At 41.1% G+C, this 9,516-nt stretch overlaps 1 pseudogene; it reads left to right on the forward strand.

Moving 5' to 3' along the window:
• Positions 1-6,845: 6,845 nt before the first annotated feature.
• LOC111539582 lies at positions 6,846-7,097 on the forward strand (annotated as a pseudogene).
• The last annotated feature ends 2,419 nt before the right edge of the window (positions 7,098-9,516 follow it).

Genomic DNA, 9,516 nt, shown 5'->3' on the forward strand with positions numbered 1-9,516 from the left:
TTTCAGCTTCCTTTCATGACCAGGCAAATATTCCTGGCTTTAATACCCCATCTCATGTGGGATCCACTTGGTCCCTATTATTCTACAGGACTGAGCTCCTAGACATGACTGCTGCCTCTGCACGAGAAGCCCAGAGCACCATAGTTTTAGCCCTATTTACTTTGTTTCTGGGTCATGGAGATTTTTATCTTGTTATTGAGTCCAGTTGTATTACTTCATTTTTTTAAATCATCATCTATTACTGCTATATTTTTTAGTCAAAGGAATGCTTCTGAATTTACCATTTCCAGTAAAAATTTAAACTGTATCACTTTACAGTAAAGAATCACACAAAAGGTGAAGGGATATTCCTCAGGTTGAATACTAGTGTGTGTACTCATTCTTTTATCTTTCATTTTATTTCTTAAAGACAGGGCTTGTGTATGTTGCCCAGGTTGATCTTGAACTGCCAGGCTCAAGCAATGCTCTCATCTCAGTCTCTCAAGTAGCTGAGACTACAGGCATGTGTGCCACCATGCCCAGCTTGTGTGTACCTATTTATTTATTTATTTATTTTTATTTTTTTTGAGACAGTCTCACTCTGTCGCCCAGGCTGGAGTGCAGTGGTGCCATCTTGGCTCACTGCAAGCTCCACCTCCCGGGTTTATGCCATTCTCCTGCCTCAGGCTCCCGAGTAGCTGGGACTACAGGCACCTGCCACCACGCCCAGCTAGTTTATCGTATTTTTTAGTAGAGACGGGGTTTCACCGTGTTAGCCAGGATGGTCTCAATCTCCTGACCTCGTGATCTGCCCGTCTCGGCCTCCCAAAGTGCTGGGATTACAGGCTTGAGCCACCGTGCCCGGCCTTACCTATTTATTTATACTTTTCTTTATTGCATAAATAAGGATTTTTTCTATAGCATTTATAATAAATAGTAAAATTTAAATAAGATATTAAAATTGAGTTTAAGGAAAATATAAATTAGAATATATTCCTAAGATTAGGAGGAAAACATAAAATTTCCATATTCACATTGCAGATGATAAGGTCCCACATGTTGGGCTGTGTATTTGCCTCTGAGCTTCCATATAGCCAAAGTGAATAAACACAATTGATTCCTTAGTTCTCTCTTGATTCACGAAGAAAACCCTTCCCAGTTCTTTGAGAGAAGTCCAGTTCTTCTGGTAACACATTCTAAAATAAATTTCTCCTGTGCATATCATAGAGAGGATACTGACAGGTGAATTAGATGATGCCTTCAAAAACTTAGCTACAACATACGTTAGCAAGGCTGACTTTTAGAGATTCTTCAATGAAACCCTAAGGCACAATGCCCACTTCATTAGCACATGGCGGTATTGAGACAAACTCAAGTATCAGTGGTTGTCAGATGTTCTTTAAGCCTCACAACACTCCCTCCTCTCTAGGGCTTTATTTTTTTTTTATTTCTATTTATTTATTTATTTTTTATTATACTTTAAGGGTACTAATGAACCCTGCATTAGATCACTTTGGCCAGCCTGAGGCAAGAGGTGAATTCCCTTATTAGTCATTTGATTGTTTTTATTGTTGTTGCAAATGACAGGAACTCAACTCAAATTAATGAAAACATAAGAAAATTGAAATTTTTAGTTTTGTTAACTCCAAAACTCAACTGAATAATTGTAGGAAAAGCGAAGATAAGGAAGTGAATACAGGGAATTTATTAAGCAGGTGTGTGGAACAGTCCTTAGAATTATTCCCTCCCCCGCCCAAGGGCAAGGAAATTGTAGTATCCCATCTATTATTAGCTAAAAGTTGCTCCCAGGGGCTTCCTAGCACTTCTGGCCTATTCTAACACAGGCCAACAAGAAGCCCTTCCACAGAGAGCTGCAGGGGCTTGGTGTGAGAAGCCAACAACGTGTGCTGTTATGGGGAGTGCAGAGTGAGGGTAGGGAATTGAGGACCATTATAGCCATTCTGTTGGAAATGCCCTTGCTCATATTTCCAGCCATTGTACTTCCCTAGTAAAATCCCAACCCTGGTGAAACCCAACCACTGCCTAATCCGAGCATCTGAATGCAGTTAGAGAAAAGCACACAAACATACTGACTGATCTCACCTTAAACAGTTCATCAACATCAAGTGAGTCTTTAGCCAATTCCCTCTCTGACCCTCCAAGATATCAATTTCAAACTTTCTTATCTCTTGACAAACCTGTAAAACTCCCATTCTCCTTCTCATATTTGGTTCTTCTTGCTTCTTATTTCACTAGGAAATAGATGCTATCAGAAAAGAGCTTCAACACGTTTCAAACATCTAAACACCTGAACATCAGAACACTGATACCTACTCATATACTCTCTGCCTTCTCTCAAGTTACTGTAGATCAGTGTTTCTCAACCTTTTCTTTTCATTATTGCCCCTTAAAGAGTCTTTTTAGATACTTTTTTCCTAGTTGCCTCATGCCATAAGATTATGTACTGCATGTGTATCTGTGCTTTGTACATAAAAAGACTAGGAACCAACTTTTGTCCTCATTGAGGATACGTGCAATAGGTGAACCATCCAAGTTGCTGTCTTAGGCTAAACGCTCCCAGTGCACTGGGTCCCATTTCCTTTCACCAACTCTAGAGTACCATTCTCACTGTTATCTGTACTCTTTCCTATACTATCATTTCCCCCTTTCTACTGGTTTATTCCCTTCAATCTATAAAAAATATTCTATGTTCCATCTGATTAAAATCTTCCCTTAACTGCGTATCTCCCTTCACTGGTCTTTCCTATTTCTCTATATCCATTCCCCTTTACCAAAGACTCAAAAGACCATGTGTAGGTGTGCTGGCCAGCAGCCAGCATCACCCACCAGACATGTGAGTGAAGATGCCTCCAGACAGTGCTAGCCCCAGCCCCAGGTGTGAGAAGGGCTTTTCATCACCTTCCTTGGAGCTAAAGAGTAGAGATGCAAGAAAGACTCCTGAAAGCTAGCTATAAGATAATTCAACCCCATTTTCACTCAGCTGAACTGGGCGATTGCCCATGTGACCACACTTGGTATATATTTCCTGGTTTTCACCTCAATTGGAAATGTCCACTGTGGCTTGTTGATCTTGGGTTATTTTACCTCTATGGGGACTTCTATTATTTATGAGAAAAATACCTTCCTAATAGGGTTATTGGAAGATCAAATGAGATAAAGTGAGCTTTAGGAACCTTGCACAATGAGAGGAGACAATAAATGCTCCCCCAACCTCCTCTATGCCACCTCTCGTATTCCCAGTAGAATTTTATTGAGAGAAGGAACCATACCTACTATTCCTTTACATTCTTCATAGCCCATAGGACACTACTTTGTCTGTAATGTATAATAAATGCTTTTTAAAAAAATACCCCTAGTGTTCATCCCTGAATTGGACCAGAGGATAAAAAATTTCCAAAGCAAAAGTAATTAAGAGCCTTCTTAGTTGAAGGCCCCTTGGTGTAGGGCTCTTTAAAAAATTGAATTAATTGTAATTGTGCCAATGAGGGACACTAATGTTGATACACTTTGAATCTTTGGTGGTGCCTCTTCTTCTGAATAAGAAATTTATTAAATATGTATAATATGTAAAATATTATTGGTTTATTTATGCACCAATTATGTGATTTAACACTTACTGCCTTCAAGTGAGGAACCAAGCCTTGTGAAACATTTTGTAGCCTCAGAGATTGGAGTAATCTCTTGTACATAGGAGGGTCTACACACATATTTGTTAAATAATAAAAAGAAAATAATTTTAAACATTACTATTATTACAAGTTGACACCAAATTTGAAGATTTTGATTAAAAGAGAAACACATTTACTTCTAACATGAAGACTAAAAAGTGGTATTTCACAAATTCCTTTTCATTTTGTACATTTTTCAATAAGGTTTTGTGTTTGTTTTGTGTTGAGAGGGTCAAATGTTTGATCTGTTGATGTTTTTTTAATCCTTCCCCTTCAAGCAGAGCAACTTTTCCTTAGCATGGCTTTCAAAGCCCTTAACAATGTGGCTCTTCTTTACTGGTTCAGCTTCATTTCTTTCCACAATTCCTCATATCCCTCCCCTCTCTCTCCTTTCCTTTCTCCCTCCCTTTCTTACAAACATGCTCCTCTCACATCTGGGCCCTTGCTCATGTGTTTGCCTTTGCTCTCTTGGCTCTTTTCCTGGCTAACTCCCAGCAGTACCATCCTGCCTACAGTGGCCTTCCCTGACCACCAAGACTGGGTGAGTTGCATCCCCTACAACTGTCTCCTGTAACAGAACAGAAGATCCTGGAGGACGAGGACTGTGTCCTAATTCTTGTCTTCACAGTACAGTACACAGTCTTTAGCAGATAAGACTCTCCAAGAACATGGTTCCTTGGCATCTTTTTGTTGTTGTTGTTTTGTTTTGTTTCGAAACAGCCTCACTCTGTTGCCCAGGCTGGAGTGCAGTGGTGTGATCTTGGCTTACTGCAACCTCTGCCTCCTGGGTTCAAACGATTCTTGTGCCTTAGCCTCCTGAGTAGCTGGGATTAGAGGAGTGGGTCACCATACCTGGCTAATTTTTGTATTTTTAGTAGAGACAGGGTTTCACTATGTTAGCCGGGCTGGTCCCAAACTCCTAACCTCAAGTGATTCTCCCACCTTAGCCTCCCAAAGTGCTGGGATTACAGGTGTGAGCCAACGCACCCAGCCTTCCTTGGCATCTTTTAACAGGTCACAAAATGTCATCGGAGATACAGTTGTTTCATTAGTTCAGTGAAATATTTTCTATATTGGTAATAATTACAGTAACAGGAAAGCTAAATCTTTGCCAGGTAAACTTTAGGCCTTTGATAACCATTAATAATCAATTATAAAAAGCCTAGAAGAACCTTGTAAATTACTGGAAAGCCTACTGAGAGACAAGAGAGTCAGAGGAGTGGAGGAATTTTTGAAACAAAGTTATGATTTAAAAAGTAGTAGAGAAACATATGTGCATGTTTACAGCAGCATTATTCATAAGAGACAAAAAAATGGAAACCAAATGCCCAATATGGTATATCCATATCATAGAATATTATTCAGCTATAAGAGGAAGTCAAATACTGATACATGCTGTAACATAGCTGGACCTTGAAAACATGCTTAGTGAATGAACCCAGTCACAAAAAAACCACATACTATATGATTCCATTTATATGAAATATTCAGAATAGGCAAACCTATAAAGACAAAAAAAGTAGATTAGTAGTTGGCTAGGGTCAAGAGTGGGGGAGAGAAGAATGGGGAGTGAATGCTACCAGTATGGGTTTACTTTTGAAGTGACAAAAATGTTCTAAAATCAGATTGTGGTGATGGTTGCACAGCTCTGTGTATACTAAAAGCCATTGAACTGTACCGTTTAACTGATTGAATTTTATGGTATATGAATTATATCTCAGTAAAGCTTTTTTTCTTTTTTGAGACTGAGTCTCACTCTTGTCACCCAGTCTGGAGTGCCATGGTGCGATCGTGGCTCTTTGCAACTTCTGCCTCCCAAGTTCAAGTTATTCTCCTGCCTCAGCCTCCCAAGTAGCTGGGACTACAGGTGCTCGCCACCACGCCTGGCTAATTTTTCTATTTTTAGTAGAGACAGGGTTTCACCATGTTTACCAGGCTGGCTTTGAACTCCAGACCTCAGGTGATCCACTTGCCTTGGCCTCCCAAAGTGCTGGAATTACAGGTGTGAGCCACTGCACCCAGCCAATAAAGCTGATTGTTAAAAGTAGTATGGAACGTTTGTTGCAAAGTTAAATCTCAAGAGGCCGTGAAAAAAATAATTTTCTACATAATCTTTGCTGATATAGTTCTACTTTGCACTTCTCGGTAAGTGAAAAACCAAATCTCTAAAATCTGGGCCTTTGAAACCCTGTGCATATAGGCCAGAAAGCCCCCTACTCAGTGTTGACCAGCCAAGTGGGTGAGAAGTCACAATTGCAGGATGCTAAAGATGACAGCAAAGCTGGTGCTGTGTGATGAACTCAAGGGAGAGAGCTGTAAATCAGGTGAGTGAAACGATTATTCGAAGGACATAGCATAATTAATGGAAACAGCAAAATTACATTTACAGTGTAAAATGTAAACATACACCTGGAAACTGACAGCTTGTAGAAAACGCAACTGTTTTTGTTGTAGACGTCTCTCTGGCTAGCCGTCAGATTTGGAAAGCATTCGTTTCTGACGTCAATATAATTGGGTGTAGTTGGAAGGAATCTGGTCTGGGTCTTGGGACACCCAAGTTCCAGTTCTGGCTCTCTCATTTATTCACCATTCAACAAACAACTGTTAAGCCTACTGTGTGCTAGGCACTGCAGCTAGCCCTGGTGACCCAAAGTTCAAAGACACACTTGTTCCTACCTAAAGGATCGTACTGTTCAGAGAAAGACAATTTAAAATATAGTTAAGTAAGTGCTGTGGCAAGGACCAAGGTACATCTTCCATCTTGAGGCGTGAAGAAAGAAGGAGTAGCTGTGAGGGAAAGGTTTGCCACAACTTCAAGTTGTATTGTTTCCTTGTTAACTCTTTTTTTAAATACAGTTTTTGTAGAGACAGGGTCCCACTATATTACCTAGGCTGTTATTTAACTCCCGGCCTCAAGTGATCCTTCCAGGCCTCCCAAAGCTCTAGGATTACAGGCATGACCAGTGGCCACTGGCAGCCACCTTGTTAACTCTGCTGTCCCACAAGCTCGTCAGCTCCTTGAGGAAAAGGAGGCTTTTTTTATTACATTCTTTTTTTTATAAAGAGCTTTATTAAGACATCACTCACATAGCACACAATTCACTCATTTAAAGTAAATGAGTCGGTCTCTCGCTGCAGCAACGCGAGTGGGAGCACTAGGATCCCGGGCTTGGAACCTGACTACACAGATTGTTTTAAGAAAATGGCAGACAAACCAGACATGGGGGAAATCGCCAGCTTCGATAAGGCCAAGCTGAAGAAAACGGAGACGCAGGAGAAGAACACCCTGCCAACCAAAGAGACCGTTGAGCAGGAGAAGCGGAGTGAAATTTCCTAAAATCCTGGAGGATTTCCTACCCCCGTCATCTTGAGACCCCAGTCGTGATGTGGAGGAAGAGCCACCTGCAAGATGGACAGGAGCCACAAGCTGCACTGTGAACCTGGGCACTCCGCGCTGATGCCACCAGCCTGTGGGTCTCTGAAGGGACCCCCCCAATTGGAGTGCCAAATTCTCCGGTTTGCCCTGGAATATTATAGAAAATTATTTGTATGAATAATGAAAATAAAACACACTTCGTGGCACAGCAAAAAAAAAAAAAAAAAGTAAATGAGTCAATGGTTTTTAGTATATTCACAGAACTATACAATCATCACTGCAATCTAATTTTACAGCATTTCATTATCACAGAAAGAAACCCTGTACCCATGAGCTGTCACTCCCCTTCCCCACCTCCACTCCCAGACCTTGCCAAACACAAATCCACTTTCTATCTTTATAGATTTGCTTATTCTGGATGTTACATATAATGGAATCACACAGTATGTGATCTTTGTGACTGGCTTCTTTCGCTTAGCATAATGGTTCAAGTTTCAATATTCATCCATATGGCAGCATGTCTCAATACTTCATTACTTTTCATGGCTGAATAATATTCCATTGTATAGATGTGCCACTTTTTACCATTGATCAGTTGGTGGGCATGTGGGATGTTTCTACTTCACGGTCTTAGGAATACCATGAACATTTGTGCAAACGTTTTTGGGTGGATATATGTTGCTATTTCCCTTGGGTATATACCTAGAAGTGGAATTGCTGGATCATGTGGTTACTCTGTTTAATCTTTGGAGGTATTAATACTACCAGATTGTTTTTCAGAATGACTGCACCATTTTACATTCTTGCCAGCAATATATGAAGATTCCAATTTCTCCACATCGTTAGGAACACTGGTTATTTTCTGCCTTTTTGATCATAGCCATCTTAGTGGGTATGAAGTGGTCACTTTATTCATTTTTGTATCCCTGGTGCCTCGAAGACAACTTGGTTCAGGTAGATGCACAATTTATTTGTTGATCAATTTTGAGAACATAGTGGACATTTGTCATTTAGGGGCTCCCCAGAACCTGGCCCCCTTTGTTTAGATAATTATCTGAGGATTACTGGAGAGAAGCGGATCCCCAATATAATATAGAAGCCTACCAAAATGTTAGCTCCTTACTTTCTCAACCCTGCCTGCAAGTAGAGCATGCAACATAGGCTAAGCTTGGTTGACCTAATGGATCTGCCCTGGGCTTCAAAGACAGGGCTCTAGTAATGCAAAATACAGGTGGTGCGGAAACAGTCCCGGTGGCAGTAACAGGCACTGCAGTGATATCTGGTTGCCAGGAACAACAGTGCTGACAGTGAGAGTGGTGGGGAGCGAACGGTGGGTAGTGCCCAGTGACACTGACTTGGAAGTGAAGCCCATGGCATCCTGTGTGGAATGGTGGTGCCAGTGATGGTTGCCTTCCTCCCCCAGTATGCGGTCCTGTATCTTGGCTGTCTTCCTGGCTGTTGCCTAGCCTTCCTTGTTTCTGCTTATTGTCTGAGCCTGTTTCTGCAGCCTTCCCAGCAATTGTGTCAGTCACCCAATATCCTTTCACCAAATTCTCTTTCTCCGTAAGTCAGCGAACATCAATTTCTCTGTTGCTTGCAACTAAGAACCCTGGCTATTACAATAAACACTGAATGGCTGTGTGTGTGTGTGTGTGTGTCTTTGTATGTATGAACAGAGAGATCAATGAATGAATGAGGGTACTGAGGCTCTATACAGAGCTTCGAAGGGTGTGCAGAGGTTGGTCAGGCACCACAGGGCAAGTGCTTTCTAGCAGAACAAAGAGCACAGCACAGGCACTGGGGAATGAGAGAACATGGTGATTAGGGAAACTGTCAGGAGTTCAGTTTGGCTAGGGAAAAGGGAGCAAGGTGGGGAGTGTTGAGATGTGACACTACAGAGACTGGCCTGGGATGGATCATTAAAGATCTTTAGGTTATGCTAAACAGTCTTGATTTTATCTTGGAAAAAAAACAGGACGAAGGCCACTATTAATCAAGGTAGTGATATCAGATTTACATTTAGAAAATATGCTATTAAAAAATTCTGGCAGCAGGAAGGAGGATGAATTGGAAGGGAGCAAGAGTAGAGACAAGAAGATCAGCTGAGGAGCTAAAGCAATACTTCCAGTGAAAGACAGTGAAGTCTGAATCGAGGCAGTGAGCTTGGAGAGGAGGCATTGATCTGAGATACATTAAAAAGGTAGAACCAACGGAAATTTTGTCTTTGATATACAGGAATTAAGAAAGAAGGAAGACCATGGATGACTCCAAGGTTTCTGTTTGAGTAGATCTGGCAGGTGGTGGTGTCATTTATGCAGGAATTTATTCAACAGAAGTTTAATTAGCACGTAGTGTGGTAGGTGCTGTGTATCATGAAGTGGATAAAATAAACCTGGTCCTACCTTTGCAGTAGTAATGATTACCCTATGTCAGCCTTAATTTACATGTCTTCTCAGATTTTCTGGGCCTTAC

The sequence above is a fragment of the Piliocolobus tephrosceles genome, chromosome 18 (assembly GCF_002776525.5).
Source record: "Piliocolobus tephrosceles isolate RC106 chromosome 18, ASM277652v3, whole genome shotgun sequence".
In the NCBI taxonomy this organism is placed as follows: Eukaryota; Metazoa; Chordata; class Mammalia; order Primates; family Cercopithecidae; genus Piliocolobus; species Piliocolobus tephrosceles.